Genomic DNA, 22173 nt, shown 5'->3' on the forward strand with positions numbered 1-22173 from the left:
AGCTAGCCTAAGCCAAGGGGTGCCCTAGGCTAAGGCTAGGGGTGCCCTAGCCTTAGTCTAGTGGAGACCTAGCCTCACCCTAAGCTTAGGGGTGCCCTATCCTAAGCCTAGGGGTGCCCTATCCTAAGCCTAGGGGAGCCCTAGCCTTAGCCTAAACCTTGGGGCGCCCTAGCCTAAACCTACGGGTTCCCTAGCCTAAGCTTAGGGGTGAGCTAGCCTAAGCCTAGGGGTGCCCTAGGCTAAGGCTAGTGGTGCCCTAGCCTTAGTCTAGTGGAGACCTAGCCTCAACCTAAGCTTAGTGGTGCCCTATCCTAAGCCTAGGGGTGCCCTATCCTAAGCCTAGGGGTGCCCTAGCCTTAGTCTAAGCCTAGGGGTGCCCTAGCCCAAGCCTAGGGATGCCCTAGCGTTAGGCTAGAGGAGCCCTAGCCTTAGCCTAAGCCTAGGGGTGCCCTAGCCTAAGCCTAGGGGTGCCCTAGCCTAAGTCTTGGGGTGCCCTAGCCTAAGCCTAGGTGTACCCTAGCCTTAGGCTAGGGGAGTCCTCGCCTTAGCCGAAGCCTTTCGGTGCCCTAGCCTAAGCCTAGGGGTGCCCTAGCCTAAGCCTAGGGGTGCCCTAGCCCAAGCCTAGGGATGCCCTAGCGTTAGGCTAGAGGAGCCCTAGCCTTAGCCTAAGCCTAGGGGTGCCCTAGCCTAAGCCTAGGGGTACCCTAGCCTTAGGCTAGGTGAGTCCTCGCCTTAGCCGAAGCCTTGGGGTGTCCTAGCCTAAGCCTAGGGGTGCCCTAGCCTAAGCCCAGGGGTGCCCTAGACCAAGCCTAGGGATGCCCTAGCGTTTGGCTAGAGGAGCCCTAGCCTTAGCCTAAGCCGAGGGGTTCCCTAGCCCAATTCTAGGGGTGCCCTAGCCTAAGGCTAGGGGTACCCTAGCCTAAGCCTAGGGGTGCCCTAGCAGAAGCCTAGGGTTGCCCTAGCCTAAGCCTAGGGGTGCCCTAGCCTAAGGCTAGGGGTGACCTAGCCTTAGTCTAGTGGAGCCCTAGCCTTAGCCTAAGCCTAGGGGTGCCGTATGCTAAGCCATGGGGTGCCCTAGCCTAAGCCTAGGGGTGCCCTAGCCTAAGCCTAGGGGTGCCCTAGCCTTAGGCTATGGGAGCCCTGGCCTTAGCTTCAGCCTAGTGGTGCCCTAGCCTAAGCCTAGTGGTTCCCTAGCCTAAGCCTATCAGTTCCCTAGCCTAAGTCTAGGGGTGCCCTAGCCTAAGCCTTGGGGTGCCCTAGCATAAGGCTAGGGGTGCCCTAGCCTTAGTCTAGTGGAGCCCTAGCCTTAGCCTAAGCCTAGGGGTGCCCTAGCCTAAGCCTAGGGGTGCCCTAGCCTAAGCCTAGGGTTGCCCTACCCTAAGCCTAGGGTTGCCCTAGCCTAAGCCTAGGGGTGCCCTAGCCTTAGGCTAGCTGAGCCCTAGCTTTAGCCTAAGCCTAGGGGTGCCCTGCCTACACCTAGGGATGCCCTAGCCTAAGCCTAGGGGTGCCCTAGCCTTAGGCTAGGGGAGTCCTAGTCTTAGCCTAAGCCTCGGGGTGCCGTAGCCCAAGCCTAGGGGTGCCCTAGCCTAAGCCTAGGGGTGCCCTAGCCTTAGGCTAGGGGAGCCCTAGCCTTAGCCTAAGCCTTTGGGTTCCATAACCTAAGGCTAGGGGTACCCTAGCCTTAGGCTAGGGGAGCCCTAGCCTTAGGTTAGGGGAGCCCTAGCCTTAGCCGAAGCCTTGAGGTGCCCTAGCCTAAGCCTAGGGGTGCCCTAGCCTATGCCTAGGGGTGCCCTAGCCTAAGCCTAGGGGTGCCCTAGTGTTAGGCTAGAGGAGCCATAGCCTTAGCTTAAGCCTAGGGGTTCCCTAGCCTAAGTCTAGGGGTGCCCTATCCTAAGACTAGGGGTACCCTAGCCTTAGGCTAGGGGAGTCCTAGCCTTAGCCTAAGCCATGGGGTGCCCTAGCCTACGCCTAGGGGTGTCCTAGCCTAAGCCTAGGGGTGCCCTAGCCTAAGCCTAGGGGTTCCCTAACCTAAGCCTTGGGGTGAGCTAGCCTAAGCCTAGGGGTGCCCTAGGCTAAGGCTAGGGGTGCCCTAGCCTTAGTCTAGTGGAGACCTAGCCTCACCCTAAGCTTAGGGGTGCCCTATCATAAGCCTAGGGGTGCCCTATCCTAAGCCTAGGGGAGCCCTAGCCTTAGCTAAACCTTGGGGCGCCCTAGCCTAAACCTAGGGGTTCCCTAGCCTAAGCTTAGGGGTGAGCTAGCCTAAGCCTAGGGGTGCCCTAGGCTAAGGGTAGGGGTGCCCTAGCCTTAGTCTAGTGGAGACCTAGCCTCACCCTAAGCTTAGTGGTGCCCTATCCTAAGCCTAGGGGTGCCGTATCCTAAGCCTAGGGGTGCCCTAGCCTTAGTCTAAGCCTAGGGGTGCCCTAGCCCAAGCCTAGGGATGCCCTAGCGTTACGCTAGGAGAGCCCTAGCCTTAGCCTAAACCTAGGGGTGCCCTAGCCTAAGCCTAGGGGTGCCCTAGCCTAAGTCTAGGGGTGCCCTAGCCTAAGCCTAGGTGTACCCTAGCCTTAGGCTAGGGGAGTCCTCGCCTTAGCCGAAGCCTTTGGGTGCCCTAGCCTAAGCCTAGGGGTGCCCTACCCCAAGCCTAGGGGTGCCCTAGCGTTAGGCTCGAGGAGCCCTGGCCTTAGCCTAAGCCTAGGGGTGCCCTAGCCTAAGCCTAGGGGTGCCCTAGCCTAAGTCTAGGGGTGCCTTAACCCAAGCCTAGGAGTAACCTAGCCTTAAGCTAGGGGAGCCCTAGCCTTAGCCTAAGCCTAGGGGTGCCCCAGCGTAAGCCTAGAGGTGCCCTAGCCTAAGTCTAGGGGAGCCTAGCCTAAGCATAGTGGTGCCCTAACCTAAGCCTAGGGGTTCCCTACTTAAGTTAGGGGTTCCCTAGCCTAAGCCTAGGGGTGCCCTAGCCTTAGGCTAGCGGAGCCGTAGCCTTAGTCTAAGCCTAGGGGTGCCCTACCCTAAGCCTACGGGTGCCCTAGCCCAAGCCGAGGGATGCCCTAGCGTTAGGCTAGAGGAGCCCTAGCCTTAGCCTAAGCCTAGGGGTGCCCTAGTCTAAGCCTAGGGGTGCCCTAGCCTAAGCCTAGGGGTACCCTAGCCTTAGGCTAGGTGAGTCCTCGCCTTAGCCGAAGCCTTGGGGTGTCCTAGCCTAAGTCTAGGGGAGCCTAACCTAAGCATAGAGGTGCCTTAAGTTAAGCCTACGGGTTCCCTACCTAAGCCTAGGGGTGCCCTAGCCTAAGCCAACGGGTGCCCTAACCTAAGCCTAGGGGTGCCCTAGCCTAAGCCTCTGGGTTCCCTATCCTAAGTATAGGTGTGCCCTAGGCTAAGCCTAGGGGTGCCCTAGCCTTAGTCTAGTGGAGCCCTAGCCTTAGCCTAAGCCTAGGGGTGCCCTAGCCTAAGCCTAGGGGTACCCTAGCCTAAGCCTAGTGTTGCCCTAGCCTAAGCCTAGGGGTGCCCTAGCCTTAGGCTAGGGGAGCCCTAGTCTTAGCCTAAGCCTAGGGTTGCCCTAGCCTAAGACTATGGGTGCCCTAGCCTAAGCTTAGGGGTGTCATAGTCTAAGCATAGGGGTGCCCTAGCCTAAGCCTAGGGGTGCCCTAGGGTTAGGCAAGGGGAGCCCTATCCTTAGCCTAATCGTATGGGTGCACTAGCCTAAGCCTAGGGGTGCCCTAGCCTAAGCCTAGGGGTGCCCTAGCCTAAGACTAGGGGTGCCCTAGACTAAGCCTAGGGGTGCCCTAGCCTAAGCCTAGGGGTGCCCTAGCCTAAGCCTAGGTGTGCCCTAGCCTAAGCCTAGGGGTGCCGTAGCCTAAGCCTAGGGGTGCCCTAGCCTAAGCCAAGGCGTGCCCTAGCCTAAGCCTAGGGGTGCCCTAGCCAAAGCCTAGGGGTGCCCTAGCCTAAGACTAGGGGTGCCCTAGACTAAGCCTAGGGGTGCCCTAGCCTAAGCCTAGGGGTGCCCTAGCCTAAGCCTAGGGGTGCCCTAGCCTAAGCCTAGGGGTGCCTTAGCCTAAGCCTAGGGGTGTCCTAGCCTTAGGCTAGGGGAGCCCTAGCCTTATCCTAAGTCTAGGGGTGCCCTAACCTAAGCCTAGGGGTGCCCTAGCCTAAGCCTAGGGTTGCCCTAGCCTAAGCCTAGGGGTGCCCTAGCCTTAGGCTAGGGGAGCCTTAGCCTTAGCCTAAGCCTAGGGGTGCCCTAGCCTAAGCCTAGGGGTCCCCTAGCCTACGCCTAGGAGTGCCCTAGCCTAAGCCTAGGGGTGCTCTAGCCTTAGGCTAGGGGTGCCCTAGCCTAAGGCTAGGGGAGCCCTAACCTAAGGTTAGGGGAGCCCTAACCTTAGCCTAAGCCTAGGGGTGCTCTAGCCCAAGCCTAGGGGTGCCCTAGCCTAAGCCCAGGTGTGCCCTAGCCTAAGCCTAGGGGTGCCGTAGCCTAAGCCTAGGGGTGCCCTAGCCTAAGCCAAGGCGTGCCCTAGCCTAAGCCTAGGGGTGCCCTAGCCAAAGCCTAGGGGTGCCCTAGCCTAAGCCTAGGGGTGCCCTAGCCTAAGCCTAGGGGTGCCGTAGACTAATCCTAGGGGTGTCCTAGCCTTAGGCTAGGGGAGCCCAAGCCTTATCCTAAGCCTAGGGGTGCCCTAACCTAATCCTAGGGGTGCCATAGCCTAAGCCTAGGGTTGCCCTAGCCTAAGCCTAGCGGTGCCCTACCCTAAGCCTAGCGGTGCACTACGCTAAGCCTAGGGGTGCCCTAGCCTTTGGCTAGCTGAGCCCTAACCTTAGCCTAAGACTAGGGGTGCCCTAGCATAAGACAAGGGGTGCCCTAGCCTAAGCTTAGGGGTGCCCTAGCCTAAGCCTAGGGGTGTCCTAGCCTTAGGCTAGGGGAGCCCTAGCCTTAGCCTAAGCCTAGGGGTGCCCTAGCCTAAGCCTAGGGGTGCCCTAGCCTAAGGCTAGGGGAGCCCTAACCTAAGGCTAGGGGAGCCCTAACCTTAGCCTAAGCCTAGGGGTGCCCTAGCATAAGACAAGGGGTGCCCTAGCCTAAGCTTAGGGGTGCCCTAGCCTAAGCCTAGGGGTGTCCTAGCCTTAGGCTAGGGGAGCCCTAGCATTAGCCTAAGCCTAGGGGTGCCCTAGCCTAAACCTAGGGGTTCCCTAGCCTAAGCCTAGGGGTGCCCTAGCCTAAGCTTAGGGGTGCCCTAGCCTAAGCCTAGGGGTGCCCTAGCCTAAGCCTTGGGTTGCCTTATCCTTAGGCTAGGGGAGCCCTAGCGTTAGCCTAAGCCTAGGGGTGCCCTAGCCTAAGCCTAGGGGTTCCCTTGCCTAAGCCTAGGGGTGCCCTAGCCTAAGCCGAGGGGTGCCCTAACCTAGGGCTAGGGGTGCCCTAGCCTTAGTCTAGTGGAGCCCTAGCCTTAGCCTAAGCCTAGGGTTACCCTAGCCTAAGCCTAGGGGTGCCCTAGCCTAAGCCTAGGGGTGCCCTAGCCTTAGGGTAGCAGAGCCCTAGCCGTAGCCTAAGCCTATGGGTGCCCTAGCCTACGCCTAAGGGTGCCCTAGCCTAAGCCAAGGGGTGCACTAGCCCAAGCCTAGGGTTGCCCTAGCGTTAGGCTAGAGGAGCTCTAGCATAGGCTAAGCCTAGGGGATCCCTAGCCTAAGCCTAGGGGTGCCCTAGCCCAAGCCTAGGGGTGCCCTAGCCTGAGTCTAGGGGTTCCCTAGCCTAAGCCTAGGGGTTCCCTAGCCTAAGCCTAGGGGTGCCCTAACCTAAGGCTAGGGGTTCCCTAGCCTTAGTCTAGTGGAGCCCTAGCCTTAGCCTAAGCCTAGGGGTGCCCTAGCCTAAGCGTAGATGTTCCCTAGCCTAAAACTAGGGGTGACCTACCCTAAGCCTAGTGGTGCCCTAGTATTAGGCTAGCTGAGCCCTAGCCTTAGCCTAAGCCTAGGGGTGCCCTAGCCTAAGCCTAGGGGTGCCCTAGCCTAAGCCTAGGAGTGCCCTAGCCTAAGCCAAGGGGTGCCCTAGCCTAAGCTTAGGGGTGCCCTAGCCTTAGGCTAGCTGAGCCCTTGCCTTAGCCTAAGCCTAGGGGAGCCAATCCTAAGCCTAGGGGTGCCCTAGCCTTAGCCTAGGGGTGCTCTAGCCTAAGCCTAGTGGTGCCCTAGCCTTAGGCTAGGGCAGCGCTAGCGTTAGCCTAAGCCTAGGGGTTCCCTAGCCTAAGTCTAGGGGTGCCCTGCCTAAACCTAGGGGTGCCTTAGCATTAGACTAGGGGAGCCCTAGCCTTAGCCTAAGCCTTGGGGTGCCCTAGCCTAAGCCTAGGGGTTCCCAAGCCTAAGCCTAGGGGTGCCCTAGGCTAAGCCTAGGGGTGCCCAAGCCTAAGGCTAGGGGTGCCCTAGCCTTAGTCTAGTGGAGACCTAGCATTAGCCTAAGCCTAGGGGTGCCCTAGCCTAAGTCTAGGGGTGCCCTAGCTTTAGGCTAGGGGAACCCTAGCTTTAGCCTAAGCCTAGGGGTGCTCTAGCCTAAGCCTAGGGGTGCCCTAGCCTACGAATAGGGGTGCCCTAGCCTAAGCCTAGGGGTGCCCTCACCTTAGGCTAGGGGAGCCCTAGTCTTAGCCTAAGCCTAGGGGTGCCCAAGCCTAAGACTATGGGTGCCCTAGCCTAAGCTTAGGGGTGCCCTAGGGTTAGGCAAGGGGAGCCCTAGCCTTAGCCTTAGCATAGGGGTGCCCTAGCCTAAGCCTAGGGGTGCCCTAGCCTAAGGCTAGGGGAGCCCTAACCTTAGGCTAGGGGAGCCCTAACCTTAGCCTAAGCCTCGGGGTGCCCTAGCCCAAGCCTAGGGGTACCCTAGCCTAAGCCTAGGGGTGCCCTAGCCTTAGTCTAGTGGAGCCCTAGCCTTAGCCAAAGCCTAGGGGTACCCTAGCCTAAGCCTAGGTGTGCCCTAGCCTGAGCCTATGGGTGCCCTACCCTAAGCCTAGGGGTGCCCTAGCCTAAGCCTAGGGGTGCCCTAGCCTTAGGCTAGCTGAGCCCTAGCCTTAGCCTAAGCCTAGGGGTGCCCTAGCCTAAGCCAAGGGGTGCCCTAGCCTAAGTCTAGGGGTGCCCTAGCCTAAGCCTAGGGGTGCCCTAGCCTAAGCCTAGGGGTGCCCTAGCCTAAGCCTAGGGGTGACTTAGCCTAAGCCTAGGGGTGTCCTAGCCTTAGGCTAGGGGAGCCCTAGCCTTAGCCTAAGCATAGGGGTGCCCAAGCCTATGCCCAGGGGTGCCCTTGCCTAAGCCTAGGGGTACCCTAGCCTAAGGCTAGGGGAGCCCTAACATTAGTCTAGGGGAGCCCTAACCTTAGCCTAAGCCTCGGGGTGCCCTAGCTCAAGCCTAGGGGTGCCCTAGCCTAAGCCTAGGGGTGCCCTAGCCTAAGCCTAGGAGTGCCCTAGCCTAAGCCTAGGGGTGCCCTCGTCTAAGCCTATGGGTGCCCTAGCCTAAGGCTAGGGGTGCCCTAGCCTTAGGGTAGCTGAGCCCTAGCCTTAGCCTAAGCCTAGGGGTGCCCTAGCTTAAGCCTAGTGGTGCTGTAGCCTAAGCCTAGGGGTGCCCTAAAATAGGCCAAGGGGTGCCCTAGCCTAAGCCTAGGGGTGCCCTAGCCTAAGCGTAGGGGTGTCCTAGCCTTAGGCTAGGGGAGCCCTAGCCTTATCCTAAGCCTAGAGGTGCCCTAACCTAAGCCTAGGGTTACCCTATCCTAAGCCTAGGGTTGCCCTACCCTAAGCCTAGGGGTGCCCTAGCCTTAGGCTAGCGGAGCCCTAGCCTCAGCCTAAGCCTAGGGTGCCCTAGCAAAAGACAAGGGGTGCCCTAGCCTAAGCTTAGGGGCACCCTAGCCTAAGCCTAGGGGTCCCCTAGCCTAAGCGTAGGGGTGCCCTAGCCTAAGCCTAGGGGTGCCCTAGCGTTAGGCTAGGGGAGCCCTAGCCTTAGCCTAAGACTAGGGAAGCCCTAGCCTAAGCCTAGGGGTGCCTTAGCCTTAGGCTAGGGGAGCCCTAGCCTTAGCCTAAGCCTAGGGGTGCCGTAGTCTAAGCCTAGTGGTTCCCTTGCCTAAGCATAGGGTTGCCCTAGCCTAAGCCTAGGGTTGCCCTACCCTAAGCCTAGGGGTGCCCTAGCCTTAGGCTAGCGGAGCCCTAGCCTTAGCCTAAGCCTAGGGGTGCCCTAGCAAAAGACAAGGGGTGCCCTAACCTAAGCTTAGGGGCGCCCTAGCCTAAGCCTAGGGGTCCCCTAGCCTAAGCGTAGGGGTGCCCTAGCCTATGCCTAGGGGTGCCCTAGCGTTAGGCTAGGGGAGCCCTAGCCTTAGCCTAAGACTAGGGAAGCCCTAGCCTAAGCCTAGGGGTGCCATAGCCTAAGCCTATGGGTGCCCTAGCCTAAGCCTAGGGGTGCCTTAGCCTTAGGCTAGGGGAGCCCTAGCATTAGCCTAAGCCTAGGGGTGCCGTAGTCTAAGCCTAGGGGTTCCCTTGCCTAAGCCTAGGGGTGCCCTAGCCTAAGCCTAGGTCTGCCCTGGCCTAAGGCTAGGGGTGCCCTAGCCTTAGTCTAGTGGAGCCCTAGCCGTAGCCTAAGCCTAGGGGTGCCCTAGCCTTAGGCTAGGGGGCCCTAGCCTTAGCCTAAGCCTAGGGGTGCCCTAGCCTAAGCCTAGGGGTGCCCTAGCCTAAGCCTAGGGTTGCCCTACCCTAAGCCTAGGGGTGCCCTAGCCTTAGGCTAGGGGAGCCCTAGCCTTTGCCTAAGCCTAGGGGTGCCCTTGCCTAAGCCTAGGGGTGCCCTAGCCTAAGCCTACGGGTGTCCTAGCCTAAGCCTAGGGGTGCCCTACCCTAAGCCCAGGGGTGCCCTAGACTTAGGCTAGGGGAGCCCTAGCTTTAGCCTAAGCCTTGGGATGCCCTAGCCTAAACCTAGGGGTTCCCTAGCCTAAGCCTAGGGGTGAGCTAACCTAAGCCTAGGGGTGCCCTAGGCTAATGCTAGGCGTGCCCTAGCATTAGTCTAGAGGAGCCCTAGCCTTAGCCTAAGCTTAGGGGTGCCCTATCCTAAGCCAAGTGGTGCCCTAGCCTAAGCCTAGGGGTTCCCTAGCCTAAGCCTAGGGGTGAGCTAACCTAAGCCTAGGGGTGCCCTAGGCTAATGCTAGGCGTGCCCTAGCATTAGTCTAGAGGAACCCTAGCCTTAGCCTAAGCTTAGGGGTGCCCTATCCTAAGTCAAGTGGTGCCCTAGCCTAAGCCTAGGGGTGCCCTAGCCTAAGCCTAGTGGTGCCATAGCCTAAGGCTAGGGGTGCCCTTGCCTTAGTCTAGTGGAGCCCTAGCCTTAGCCTAAGCCTAGGGGTGCCATAGCCTAAGCATAGATGTGCCATAGCCTAAGCCTAGGGGTGCCCTACCCTAAGCCTAGGGGTTCCCTAGCCTAAGCCTAGGGGTGCCCTAGCCTTAGGCTAGCTGAGCCCTAGCCTTAGCCTAAACCTAGGGGTGCCCTAGCCTAAGCCTAGGGGTGCCCTAGCCTAAGCCTAGGGGTGCCCTAGACTAAGCCTAGGAGTGCCCTAGCCTAAGCCAAGGGGTGCCCTAGACTAAGCCTTGGGGTGCCCTAGCCTTAGGCTAGTGGAGCCCTAGCCTTAGCCTAAGCCTAGAGGTGCCCTAGCCTAAAACTAGGGGTGCCCTAGCCTAAGCTTAGGGGTGCCCAAGCGTAAGCCTAGGGGTACCCTAGCCTAAGCCTAGGGGTGCCCTAGCATAAGCCTAGGGGTGCCCTAGCCTTAGGCTAGGGGAGTCCTAGCCTTAGCCTAAGCCTTTGGGTTCCCTAGCCTAAGCCTAGGGGTACCCTAGCCTTAGGCTAGGGGAGCCCTAGCCTTAGGCGAAGCCTTGAGGTGCCCTAGCCTAAGCCTAGGGGTGCCCTAGCCTATGCCTAGGGGTGCCCTAGCCTAAGCCTAGGGGTGCCCTAGTGTTAGGCTAGAGGAGCCATAGCCTTAGCTTAAGCCTAGGGGTTCCCTAGCCTAAGTCTAGGAGTGCCCTAGCCTAAGACTAGGGGTACCCTAGCCTTAGGCTAGGGGAGCCCTAGCCTTAGCCTAAGCCATGGGGTGCCCTAGCCTACGCCTAGGGGTGTCCTAGCCTAAGCCTAGGGGTGCCCTAGCCTAAGCCTACGGGTTCCCTAACCTAAGCCTAGGGGTTAGCTAGCCTAAGCCAAGGGGTGCCCTAGGCTAAGGCTAGGGGTGCCCTAGCCTTAGTCTAGTGGAGACCTAGCCTCACCCTAAGCTTAGGGGTGCCCTATCCTAAGCCTAGGGGTGCCCTATCCTAAGCCTAGGGGAGCCCTAGCCTTAGCCTAAACCTTGGGGCGCCCTAGCCTAAACCTACGGGTTCCCTAGCCTAAGCTTAGGGGTGAGCTAGCCTAAGCCTAGGGGTGCCCTAGGCTAAGGCTAGTGGTGCCCTAGCCTTAGTCTAGTGGAGACCTAGCCTCAACCTAAGCTTAGTGGTGCCCTATCCTAAGCCTAGGGGTGCCCTATCCTAAGCCTAGGGGTGCCCTAGCCTTAGTCTAAGCCTAGAGGTGCCCTAGCCCAAGCCTAGGGATGCCCTAGCGTTAGGCTAGAGGAGCCCTAGCCTTAGCCTAAGCCTAGGGGTGCCCTAGCCTAAGCCTAGGGGTGCCCTAGCCTAAGTCTTGGGTTGCCCTAGCCTAAGCCTAGGTGTACCCTAGCCTTAGGCTAGGGGAGTCCTCGCCTTAGCCGAAGCCTTTCGGTGCCCTAGCCTAAGCCTAGGGGTGCCCTAGCCTAAGCCTAGGGGTGCCCTAGCCCAAGCCTAGGGATGCCCTAGCGTTAGGCTAGAGGAGCCCTAGCCTTAGCCTAAGCCTAGGGGTGCCCTAGCCTAAGCCTAGGGGTACCCTAGCCTTAGGCTATGTGAGTCCTCGCCTTAGCCGAAGCCTTGGGGTGTCCTAGCCTAAGCCTAGGGGTGCCCTAGCCTAAGCCCAGGGGTGCCCTAGACCAAGCCTAGGGATGCCCTAGCGTTTGGCTAGAGGAGCCCTAGCCTTAGCCTAAGCCGAGGGGTTCCCTAGCCCAATTCTAGGGGTGCCCTAGCCTAAGGCTAGGGGTGCCCTAGCAGAAGCCTAGGGTTGCCCTAGCCTAAGCCTAGGGGTCCCTAGCCTAAGGCTAGGGGTGACCTAGCCTTAGTCTAGTGGAGCCCTAGCCTTAGCCTAAGCCTAGGGGTGCCGTATGCTAAGCCATGGGTTGCCCTAGCCTAAGCCTAGGGGTGCCCTAGCCTAAGCCTAGGGGTGCCCTAGCCTTAGGCTATGGGAGCCCTGGCCTTAGCTTCAGCCTAGGGGTGCCCTAGCCTAAGCCTAGTGGTTCCCTAGCCTAAGACTATCAGTTCCCTAGCCTAAGTCTAGGGGTGCCCTAGCCTAAGCCTAGGGGTGCCCTAGCATAAGGCTAGGGGTGCCCTAGCCTTAGTCTAGTGGAGCCCTAGCCTTAGCCTAAGCCTAGGGGTGCCCTAGCCTAAGCCTAGGGGTGCCCTAGCCTAAGCCTAGGGGTGCCCTACCCTAAGCCTAGGGTTGCCCTAGCCTAAGCCTAGGGGTGCCCTAGCCTTAGGCTAGCTGAGCCCTAGCTTTAGCCTAAGCCTAGGGGTGCCCTGCCTACACCTAGGGATGCCCTAGCCTAAGCCTAGGGGTGCCCTAGCCTTAGGCTAGGGGAGTCCTAGTCTTAGCCTAAGCCTCGGGGTGCCGTAGCCCAAGCCTAGGGGTGCCCTAGCCTAAGCTTAGGGGTGCCCTAGCCTTAGGCTAGGGGAGCCCTAGCCTTAGCCTAAGCCTTTGGGTTCCATAACCTAAGGCTAGGGGTACCCTAGCCTTAGGCTAGGGGAGCCCTAGCCTTAGGTTAGGGGAGCCCTAGCCTTAGCCGAAGCCTTGAGGTGCCCTAGCCTAAGCCTAGGGGTTCCCTAGCCTATGCCTAGGGGTGCCCTAGCCTAAGCCTAGGGGTGCCCTAGTGTTAGGCTAGAGGAGCCATAGCCTTAGCTTAAGCCTAGGGGTTCCCTAGCCTAAGTCTAGGGGTGCCCTAGCCTAAGACTAGGGGTACCCTAGCCTTAGGCTAGGGGAGTCCTAGCCTTAGCCTAAGCCATGGGGTGCCCTAGCCTACGCCTAGGGGTGTCCTAGCCTAAGCCTAGGGGTGCCCTAGCCGTAGTCTAGTGGAGACCTAGCCTCACCCTAAGCTTAGGGGAGCCCTATCATAAGCCTAGGGGTGCCCTATCCTAAGCCTAGGGGAGCCCTAGCCTTAGCCTAAACCTTGGGGCGCCCTAGCCTAAACCTAGGGGTTCCCTAGCCTAAGCTTAGGGGTGAGCTAGCCTAAGCCTAGGGGTGCCCTAAGCTAAGGGTAGGGGTGCCCTAGGCTTAGTCTAGTGGAGACCTAGCCTCACCCTAAGCTTAGTGGTGCCCTATCCTAAGCCTAGGGGTGCCGTATCCTAAGCCTAGGGGTGCCCTAGCCTTAGTCTAAGCCTAGGGGTGCCCTAGCCCAAGCCTAGGGATGCCCTAGCGTTACGCTAGGGGAGCCCTAGCCTTAGCCTAAACCTAGGGGTGCCCTAGCCTAAGCCTAGGGGTGCCCTAGCCTAAGTCTAGGGGTGCCCTAGCCTAAGCCTAGGTGTACCCTAGCCTTAGGCTAGGGGAGTCCTCGCCTTAACCGAAGCCTTTAGGTGCCCTAGCCTAATCCTAGGGGTGCCCTAGCCTAAGCCTAGGGGTGCCCTAGCCCAAGCCTAGGGATGCCCTAGCGTTAGGCTAGAGGAGCCCTGGCCTTAGCCTAAGCCTAGGGGTGCCCTAGCCTAAGCATAGGGGTGCCCTAGCCTAAGTCTAGGGGTGCCTTAACCCAAGCCTAGGAGTACCCTAGCCTTAAGCTAGATGAGCCCTAGCCTTAGCCTAAGCCTAGGGGTGCCCCAGCGTAAGCCTAGAGGTGCCCTAGCCTAAGTCTAGGGGAGCCTAGCCTAAGCATAGTGGTGCCCTAACCTAAGCCTAGGGGTTCCCTACTTAAGTTAGGGGTTCCCTAGCCTAAGCCTAGGGGTGCCCTAGCCTTAGGCTAGCGGAGCCGTAGCCTTAGTCTAAGCCTAGGGGTGCCCTACCCTAAGCCTACGGGTGCCCTAGCCCAAGCCGAGGGATGCCCTAGCGTTAGGCTAGAGGAGCCCTAGCCTTAGCCTAAGCCTAGGGGTGCCCTAGTTTAAGCCTAGGGGTGCCCTAGCCTAAGCCTAGGGGTACACTAGCCTTAGGCTAGGTGAGTCCTCGCCTTAGCCGAAGCCTTGGGGTGTCCTAGCCTAAGCCTAGGGGTACCCTAGCCTAAGCCTAGGGGTGCCCTAGCCCAAGCCTAGGGATGCCCTAACGTTAGGCTAGAGGAGCCCTAGCCTTAACCTAAGCCTAGGGGTTCCCTAGCCTAAGTCTAGGGGTGCCCTAGCCTAAGGCTAGGGGTACCCTAGCCTAAGCCTAGGGGTGCCCTAGCAGAAGCCTAGGGTTGCCTTAGCCTAAGCCTAGGGGTGCCCTATGCTAAGCCATGGGGTGCCCTAGCCTAAGCCTAGGGGTGCCCTAGCCTAAGCCTAGGGGTGACCTATCCAAAGCCTAGGGGTGCCCTAGCCTTAGGCTAGCTGAGCCCTAGCCTTAGCCTAAGCCTAGGGGTGCCCTAGCCTAAGCCTAGGGGTGCCGTAGCCTAAGCCTAGGAGTGCCCTAGCCTAAGCCAAGGGGTGCCCTAGCCTAAGCCTAGGGGTGCCCTAGCCTAAGCCTAGGGGTGCCCTAGCCTAAGCCTAGGGGTGCCCTACCCTAAGCCTAGGGTTGCCCTAGCCTAAGCCTAGGGGTGCCCTAGCCTTAGGCTAGCTGAGCCCTAGCTATAGCCTAAGCCTAGGGGTGCCCTGCCTACGCCTAGGGATGCCCTAGCCTAAGCCTAGGGGTGCCCTAGCCTTATGCTAGGGGAATCCTAGTCTTAGCCTAAGCCTCGGGGTGCCCTAGCCCAAGCCTAGGTTTGCCCTAGCCTAAGCCTAGGGGTGCCCTAGCCTAAGCCTAGGAGTGACCTAGCCTAAGCCTAGTGGTGCCCTAGCCTAAGGCTAGGGGTGCCCTAGCCTTAGTCTAGTGGAGCCCTAGCATTGGCCTAAGCCTAGGGGTGCCCTAGCCTAAGCCTAGGTGTGCCCTAGCCTAAGCCTATGGGTGCCCTACCCTAAGCCTAGGGGTGCCCTATCCAAAGCCTAGCGGTGCCCTAGCCTTAGGCTAGCTGAGCCCTAGCCTTAGCCTAAGCCTAGGGGTGCCCCAACCTAAGCCTAGGGGTGCCGTAGCCTAAGCTTAGGGGTGCCCTAGCCTAAGCCAATGGGTGCCCTAGCCTAAGCCTAGGGATGCCCTAGCCTAAGCCTTGGGGTGCCCTAGCCTAAGCCTAGGGGTGACTTAGCCTAAGCCTAGGGGTGTCCAAGCCTTAGGCTAGGGGAGCCCTAGCCTTATCCTAAGCCTAGGGGTACACTAACCTAAGCCTAGGGTTACCCTAGCCTAAGCCTAGGGGTGCCCTACCCTTAGCCTAGGGGTGCCCAAGCCTTAGGCTAGCGGAGCCCTAGCCTTAGCCTAAGCCTAGGGGTGCCCTAGCAAAAGACAAAGGGTGCCCTAGCCTAAGCTTAGGGGCGCCCTAGCCTAAGCCTAGGGGTCCCCTAGCCTAAGCGTAGGGGTGCCCTAGCCTAAGCCTAGGGGTGCCCTAGCGTTAGGCTAGGGGAGCCCTAGCCTTAGCCTAAGACTAGGGATGCCCTAGCCTAAGCCTAGGGGTGCCCTAGCCTAAGCCTATGGGTGCCCTAGCCTAAGCCTAGGGGTGCCTTAGCCTTAGGCTAGGGGAGCCCTAGCCTTAGCCTAAGCCTAGGGGTGCTGTAGCCTAAGCCTAGGGGTTCCCTTGCCTAAGCCTAGTGGAGCCCTAGCCTAAGCCTAAGCCTAGGGGTACCCTAGCCTAAGCCTAGCGGTGCCTAGCCTATGCCAAGGGTGCCCTACCCTAAGCCTAGTGTTGCCCTAGCCTAAGCCTAGGGGTGCCCTAGCCTTAGGGTAGCTGAGCCCTAGCCGTAGCCTAAGCCTAGGGGTGCCCTAGCCTAAGCCTAGGGGTGCACTAGCCTTAGGCTAGGGGAGCCCTAGTCTTAGCCTAAGCCTAGTTGTGCCCAGCCTAAGACTAGGGGTGCCCTAGCCTAAGCTTAGGGGTGCCCTAGTCTAAGCCTATGGGTGCCCTAGCCAAAGCCTAGGGGTGCCTTAGGTTTATGCAAGGGGAGCCCTAACCTTAGCCTAAGCCGAACGGTGCCCTAGCATAAGCTTAGGGGTGCCCTAGCCTAAGCCTAGGGGTGCCCTAGCCTAAGCCTAGGGGTGCCCTAGCCTAAGCCTAGGGGTGCCCTAGCCTAAGCCTAGGGGTGCCCTAGCCTAAGCCTAGGTGTGCCCTTGCCTAAGCCTAGGGGTGCCCTAGCCTTAGCCTAAGCCTACGGTTCTCCTAGCCTAAGCCTAGGGGTGCCCTACCCTAAGCCCAGGGGTGCCCTAGACTTAGGCTAGGGGAGCCCTAGCCTTAGCCTAAGCCTTGGGGTGCCCTAGCCTAAACCTAGGGGTTCCCTAGCCTATGCCTAGGGGTGAGCTAACCTAAGCTTAGGGGTGCCCTAGGATAATGCTAGGGGTGCCCTAGCATTAGTCTAGAGGAGCCCTAGCTTTAGCCTAAGCTTAGGGGTGCCCTATCCTAAGCCTAGTGGTGCCCTAGCCTAAGCCTAGGGGTGCCCTAGCCTAAGCCTAGGGGTGCCCTAGCCTAAGCCTAGGGGTGCCATAGCCTAAGGCTAGGGGTGCCCTAGCCTTAGTCTAGTGGAGCCCTAGCCTTAGCCTAAGCCTAGGGGTGCCATAGCCTAAGCATAGATGTGCCATAGCCTAAGCCTAGGGGTACCCTACCCTAAGCCTAGGGGTGCCCTAGCATAAGCCTAGGGGTGCCCTAGCCTTAGGCTAGCTGAGCCCTAACTTTAGCCTAAGCCTAGGGGTGCCCTAGCCTAAACCTAGGGGTGCCCTATCCTAAGTCTAGGGGTGCCCTTGACGAAGCCTAGGAGTGCCCTAGCCTATGCCAAGGGGTGCCCTAGCCTAAACCTAGGGGTCCCCTAGCCTTAGGCTAGGGGAGCCCTAGCCTTAGCCTAAGCCTAAAGGTGCCCTAGCCTAAGACTAGGGGTGCCCTAGCCTAAGCGTAGGGGTGCCCAAGCGTAAGCCTAGGGGTGCCCTACCCTAAGGCTAGAGGTGCCCTAGCATAAGCCTAGGGGTGCCCTAGCCTTAGGCTAGGGGAGCCCTACCCTTAGCCTAAGCCTTTGGGTTCCCTAGCCTAAGCCTAGGGGTACCCTAGCCTTAGGCTAGGGGAGCCCTAGCCTTAGCCGAAGCCTTGAGGTGCCCTAGCCTATGCCTAGGGGTACCCTAGCCTAAGCTTAGGGTTGCCCTATCCTAAGCCTAGGGGTGCCCTAGCCTTAGGCTAGGGGAGCCCTAGCCTTAGCCTAAGCCTAGGGGTGCCCTAGCCTAAGCCTAGGGGTGCCCTAGCCTAAGCCTATGGGTGTCCTAGCCTAAGCCTAGGGGTGCCCTAGCCTAAGCCTAGGTGTTCCCTAGCCTAAGCCTAGGGGTGAGCTAGCCTAAGCCTAGGGGTGCCCTAGGCTAAGGCTAGGGGTGCCCTAGCCTTAGTCTAGTGGAGACCTAGCCTCACCCTAAGCTTAGGGGTGCCCTATCGAAAGCCTAGGGGTGCCCTATCCTAAGCCTAGGGGAGCCCTAGCCTTAGCCTAAGCCTTGGGGCACCCTAGCCTAAACCTAGGGGTTCTCTAGCCTAAGCCTAGGGGTGAGCTAGCCTAAGCCTAGGCGTGCCTTGGCTAATGTTAGGGGTGCCCTAGCCTTAGTCTCGTGGAGACCTAGCCTCACCCTAAGCTTAGGGGTGCCCTATCCTAAGCCTAGGGGTGCCCTATCCTAAGCCTAGGGGTGACCTAGCCTTAGCCTAAGCCTAGGGGTGCCCTAGCCCAAGCCTAGGAATGCCCTAGCGTTAGGCTAGAGGAGCCCTAGCCTTAGCCTAAGCCTAGGGGTGCCCTAGCCTAAGCCTAGGGGTGCCCTAGCCTAAGTCTAGGGGTGCCCTAGCCCAAGCCTAGGTTTGCCCTAGCCTAAGCCTAGGGGTGCCCTAGCCTAAGCCTAGGAGTGACCTAGCCTAAGCCTAGTGGTGCCCTAGCCTAAGGCTAGGGGTGCCCTAGCCTTAGTCTAGTGGAGCCCTAGCATTGGCCTAAGCCTAGGGGTGCCCTAGCCTAAGCCTAGGTGTGCCCTAGCCTAAGCCTATGGGTGCCCTACCCTAAGCCTAGGGGTGCCCTATCCAAAGCCTAGCGGTGCCCTAGCCTTAGGCTAGCTGAGCCCTAGCCTTAGCCTAAGCCTAGGGGTGCCCCAACCTAAGCCTAGGGGTGCCGTAGCCTAAGCTTAAGGGTGCCCTAGCCTAAGCCAATGGGTGCCCTAGCCTAAGCCTAGGGATGCCCTAGCCTAAGCCTTGGGGTGCCCTAGCCTAAGCCTAGGGGTGACTTAGCCTAAGCCTAGGGGTGTCCAAGCCTTAGGCTAGGGGAGCCCTAGCCTTATCCTAAGCCTAGGGGTACACTAACCTAAGCCTAGGGTTACCCTAGCCTAAGCCTAGGGGTGCCCTACCCTTAGCCTAGGGGTGCCCAATCCTTAGGCTAGCGGAGCCCTAGCCTTAGCCTAAGCCTAGGGGTGCCCTAGCAAAAGACAAAGGGTGCCCTAGCCTAAGCTTAGGGGCGCCCTAGCCTAAGCCTAGGGGTCCCCTAGCCTAAGCGTAGGGGTGCCCTAGCCTAAGCCTAGGGGTGCCCTAGCGTTAGGCTAGGGGAGCCCTAGCCTTAGCCTAAGACTAGGGATGCCCTAGCCTAAGCCTAGGGGTGCCCTAGCCTAAGCCTATGGGTGCCCTAGCCTAAGCCTAGGGGTGCCTTAGCCTTAGGCTAGGGGAGCCCTAGCCTTAGCCTAAGCCTAGGGGTGCTGTAGCCTAAGCCTAGGGGTTCCCTTGCCTAAGCCTAGTGGAGCCCTAGCCTAAGCCTAAGCCTAGGGGTACCCTAGCCTAAGCCTAGCGGTGCCTAGCCTAAGCCAAGGGTGCCCTACCCTAAGCCTAGTGTTGCCCTAGCCTAAGCCTAGGGGTGCCCTAGCCTTAGGGTAGCTGAGCCCTAGCCGTAGCCTAAGCCTAGGGGTGCCCTAGCCTAAGCCTAGGGGTGCACTAGCCTTAGGCTAGGGGAGCCCTAGTCTTAGCCTAAGCCTAGTTGTGCCCAGCCTAAGACTAGGGGTGCCCTAGCCTAAGCTTAGGGGTGCCCTAGTCTAAGCCTATGGGTGCCCTAGCCAAAGCCTAGGGGTGCCTTAGGTTTATGCAAGGGGAGCCCTAACCTTAGCCTAAGCCGAACAGTGCCCTAGCATAAGCTTAGGGGTGCCCTAGCCTAAGCCTAGGGGTGCCCTAGCCTAAGCCTAGGGGTGCCCTAGCCTAAGCCTAGGGGTGCCCTAGCCTAAGCCTAGGGGTGCCCTAGCCTAAGCCTAGGGGTGCCCTAGCCTAAGCCTAGGTGTGCCCTTGCCTAAGCCTAGGGGTGCCCTAGCCTTAGCCTAAGCCTACGGTTCTCCTAGCCTAAGCCTAGGGGTGCCCTACCCTAAGCCCAGGGGTGCCCTAGACTTAGGCTAGGGGAGCCCTAGCCTTAGCCTAAGCCTTGGGGTGCCCTAGCCTAAACCTAGGGGTTCCCTAGCCTATGCCTAGGGGTGAGCTAACCTAAGCTTAGGCGTGCCCTAGGATAATGCTAGGGGTGCCCTAGCATTAGTCTAGAGGAGCCCTAGCTTTAGCCTAAGCTTAGGGGTGCCCTATCCTAAGCCTAGTGGTGCCCTAGCCTAAGCCTAGGGGTGCCCTAGCCTAAGCCTAGGGGTGCCCTAGCCTAAGCCTAGGGGTGCCATAGCCTAAGGCTAGGGGTGCCCTAGCCTTAGTCTAGTGGAGCCCTAGCCTTAGCCTAAGCCTAGGGGTGCCATAGCCTAAGCATAGATGTGCCATAGCCTAAGCCTAGGGGTGCCATACCCTAAGCCTAGGGGTGCCCTAGCATAAGCCTAGGGGTGCCCTAGCCTTAGGCTAGCTGAGCCCTAACTTTAGCCTAAGCCTAGGGGTGCCCTAGCCTAAGCCTAGGGGTGCCCTAGCCTAAGTCTAGGGGTGCCCTTGACGAAGCCTAGGAGTGCCCTAGCCTATGCCAAGGGGTGCCCTAGCCTAAACCTAGGGGTCCCCTAGCCTTAGGCTAGGGGAGCCCTAGCCTTAGCCTAAGCCTAAAGGTGCCCTAGCCTAAGACTAGGGGTGCCCAACCTAAGCGTAGGGGTGCCCAAGCGTAAGCCTAGGGGTGCCCTACCCTAAGGCTAGAGGTGCCCTAGCATAAGCCTAGGGGTGCCCTAGCCTTAGGCTAGGGGAGCCCTACCCTTAGCCTAAGCCTTTGGGTTCCCTAGCCTAAGCCTAGGGGTACCCTAGCCTTAGGCTAGGGGAGCCCTAGCCTTAGCCGAAGCCTTGAGGTGCCCTAGCCTACGCCTAGGGGTGCCCTAGCCTAAGCTTAGGGTTGCCCTAGCCTAAGCCTAGGGGTGCCCTAGCCTTAGGCTAGGGGAGCCCTAGCCTTAGCCTAAGCCTAGGGGTGCCCTAGCCTAAGCCTAGGGGTGCCCTAGCCTAAGCCTATGGGTGTCCTAGCCTAAGCCTAGGGGTGCCCTAGCCTAAGCCTAGGGGTTCCCTAGCCCAAGCCTAGGGGTGAGCTAGCCTAAGCCTAGGGGTGCCCTAGGCTAAGGCTAGGGGTGCCCTAGCCTTAGTCTAGTGGAGACCTAGCCTCACCCTAAGCTTAGGGGTGCCCTATCGAAAGCCTAGGGGTGCCCTATCCTAAGCCTAGGGGAGCCCTAGCCTTAGCCTAAGCCTTGGGGCACCCTAGCCTAAACCTAGGGGTTCTCTAGCCTAAGCCTAGGGGTGAGCTAGCCTAAGCCTAGGCGTGCCTTGGCTAATGTTAGGGGTGCCCTAGCCTTAGTCTCGTGGAGACCTAGCCTCACCCTAAGCTTAGGGGTGCCCTATCCTAAGCCTAGGGGTGCCCTATCCTAAGCCTAGGGGTGCCCTAGCCTTAGCCTAAGCCTAGGGGTGCCCTAGCCCAAGTCTAGGAATGCCCTAGCGTTAGGCTAGAGGAGCCCTAGCCTTAGCCTAAGCCTAGGGGTGCCCTAGCCTAAGCCTAGGGGTGCCCTAGCCTAAGTCTAGGGGTGCCCTAGCCTAAGCCTAGGTGTACCCTAGCCTTAGGCTAGGGGAGTCCTCGCCTTAGCCTAAGCCTTTGGGTGCCCTAGCCTAAGACTAGGGGTGCCCTAGCCTAAGCCTAGGGGTGCCCTAGCCCAAGCCTAGGGATGCCCTAGCGTTAGGCTAGAGGAGCCCTAGCCTTAGCCTAAGCCTAGGGGTGCCCTAGCCTAGGCCTAGGGGTGCCCTAGCCTAAGTCTAGGGGTGCCTTAACCTAAGCCTAGGGGTACCCTAGCCTTAAGCTACGGGAGCCCTAGCCTTAGCCTAAGCCTAGGGGTTCCCCAACGTAAGCCTAGGGGTGCCCTAGCCTAAGTCTAGGGGAGCCTAGCCTAAGCATAGTTGTGCCTTAACCTAAACCAAGGGGTTCCCTACCTAAGCCTAGGGGTTCCCTAGCCTAAGCCTAGGGGTGCCCTAGCCTTAGGCTAGGGGAGCCGTACCCTTAGTCTAAGCCAAGGGGTGCCCTACCCTAAGCCTAGGGGTGCCCTAGCCCAAGCCTAGGGATGCCCTAGCGTTAGGCTAGAGGAGCCCTAGCCTTAGCCTAAGCCTAGGGGTGCCCTAGCCTTAGTCTAGTGGAGCCCTAGCCTTAGCCTAAGCCTAGGGGTGCCCTATGCTAAGCCATGGGGTGCCCTAGCCTAAGCCTTGGGGTGCCCTAGCCTAAGCCTAGGGGTGCCCTAGCCTTAGGCTATGGGAGCCCTGGCCTTAGCTTCAGCCTAGGGGTGCCCTAGCCTAAGCCTAGTGGTTCCCTAGCCTAAGCCTATCGGTTCCCTAGCCTAAGCCTAGGGGTGCCCTAGCCTAACCCTAGGGGTGCCCTAGCATAAGGCTAGGGGTGCCCTAGCCTTACTCTAGTGGAGCCCTAGCCTTAGCCTAAGCCTAGGGGTGCCTTGGCCTAAGACTAGGGGTGCCCTAGCCTAAGCCTAGGGGTGCCCTACCCTAAGCCTAGGGTTGCCCTAGCCTAAGCCTAGGGGTGCCCTAGCCTTAGGCTAGCTGAGCCCTAGCTTTAGCCTAAGCCTAGGGGTGCCCTGCCTACGCCAAGGATGCCCTAGCCTAAGGCTAAGGGTGCCCTAGCCTTAGGCAAGGAAGTCCTAGTCTTAGCCTAAGCCTAGGGGTGCCCTAGCCTAAGACTAGGGGTGCCCTAGCCCAAGCCTAGGGGTGCCCTAGCCTTAGGCTAGGGGAGTCCTAGTCTTAGCCTAAGCCTAGGGGTGCCCTAGTCTAAGCCAAGGGGTGCCCTAGCCTAAGCCTAGGGGTGCCCTAGAGTTACGCAAGGGGAGCCCTAGCCTTAGCCTAAGCCTAGGGGTGCCCTAGCCTAAGCTTAGGGGTGCCCTAGCCTAAGCTTAGGGGTGCCCTAGCTTAAGCCTAAGGTGCCCTAGCCTAAGCCTAGGGGTGCCCTAGCCTAAGCCTAGGGGTGACCTAGCCTTAGGCTAGGGGGCCCTAGCCTTAGCGTAAGCCTAGGGGTGCCCTAGCCTAAGCCTAGTGGTGTCCTAACCTAAGCCTAGGGGTGCCCTAGCCAAAGCCTTGGGGTGCCCTAGCCTTAGACTAGGGGAGCCATAGCCCTAGCCTAAGCCTAGGGGTGCCATAGCCTAAGCCTAGGGGTGCCCTAGCATAAGACTAGGGTTGCCCTAGCCTAAGCCTAGGGGTGCCCTAGCCTAAGGCTACGGGTGCCCTAGCCTTAGTCTAGTGGAGCCCTAGCCTTAGCCTAAGCCTAGGGGTGCCCTATCCTAAGCCATGGGGTTCCGTAGCCTAAGCCTAGGGGTGCCCTAGCCTAAACCTATGGTTGCCCTAGCCTAAGCCTAGGGGTGCCCTAGTGTTAGGCTAGGGGAGCCCTAGCCTTAGCCTAAGCCTAGAGGTGCCCTAGCCTAAGCTTAGGGGTGCCCTAGCCTAAGCCTAGGGGTGCCCTAGCCTAAGCCTAGGGGTGCCCTAGCCTAAGCCTAGGGGTGCCCTTGCCT

Source organism: Tenrec ecaudatus, assembly GCF_050624435.1.
Source record: "Tenrec ecaudatus isolate mTenEca1 chromosome 14 unlocalized genomic scaffold, mTenEca1.hap1 SUPER_14_unloc_6, whole genome shotgun sequence".
Classification (NCBI taxonomy): domain Eukaryota; kingdom Metazoa; phylum Chordata; class Mammalia; order Afrosoricida; family Tenrecidae; genus Tenrec; species Tenrec ecaudatus.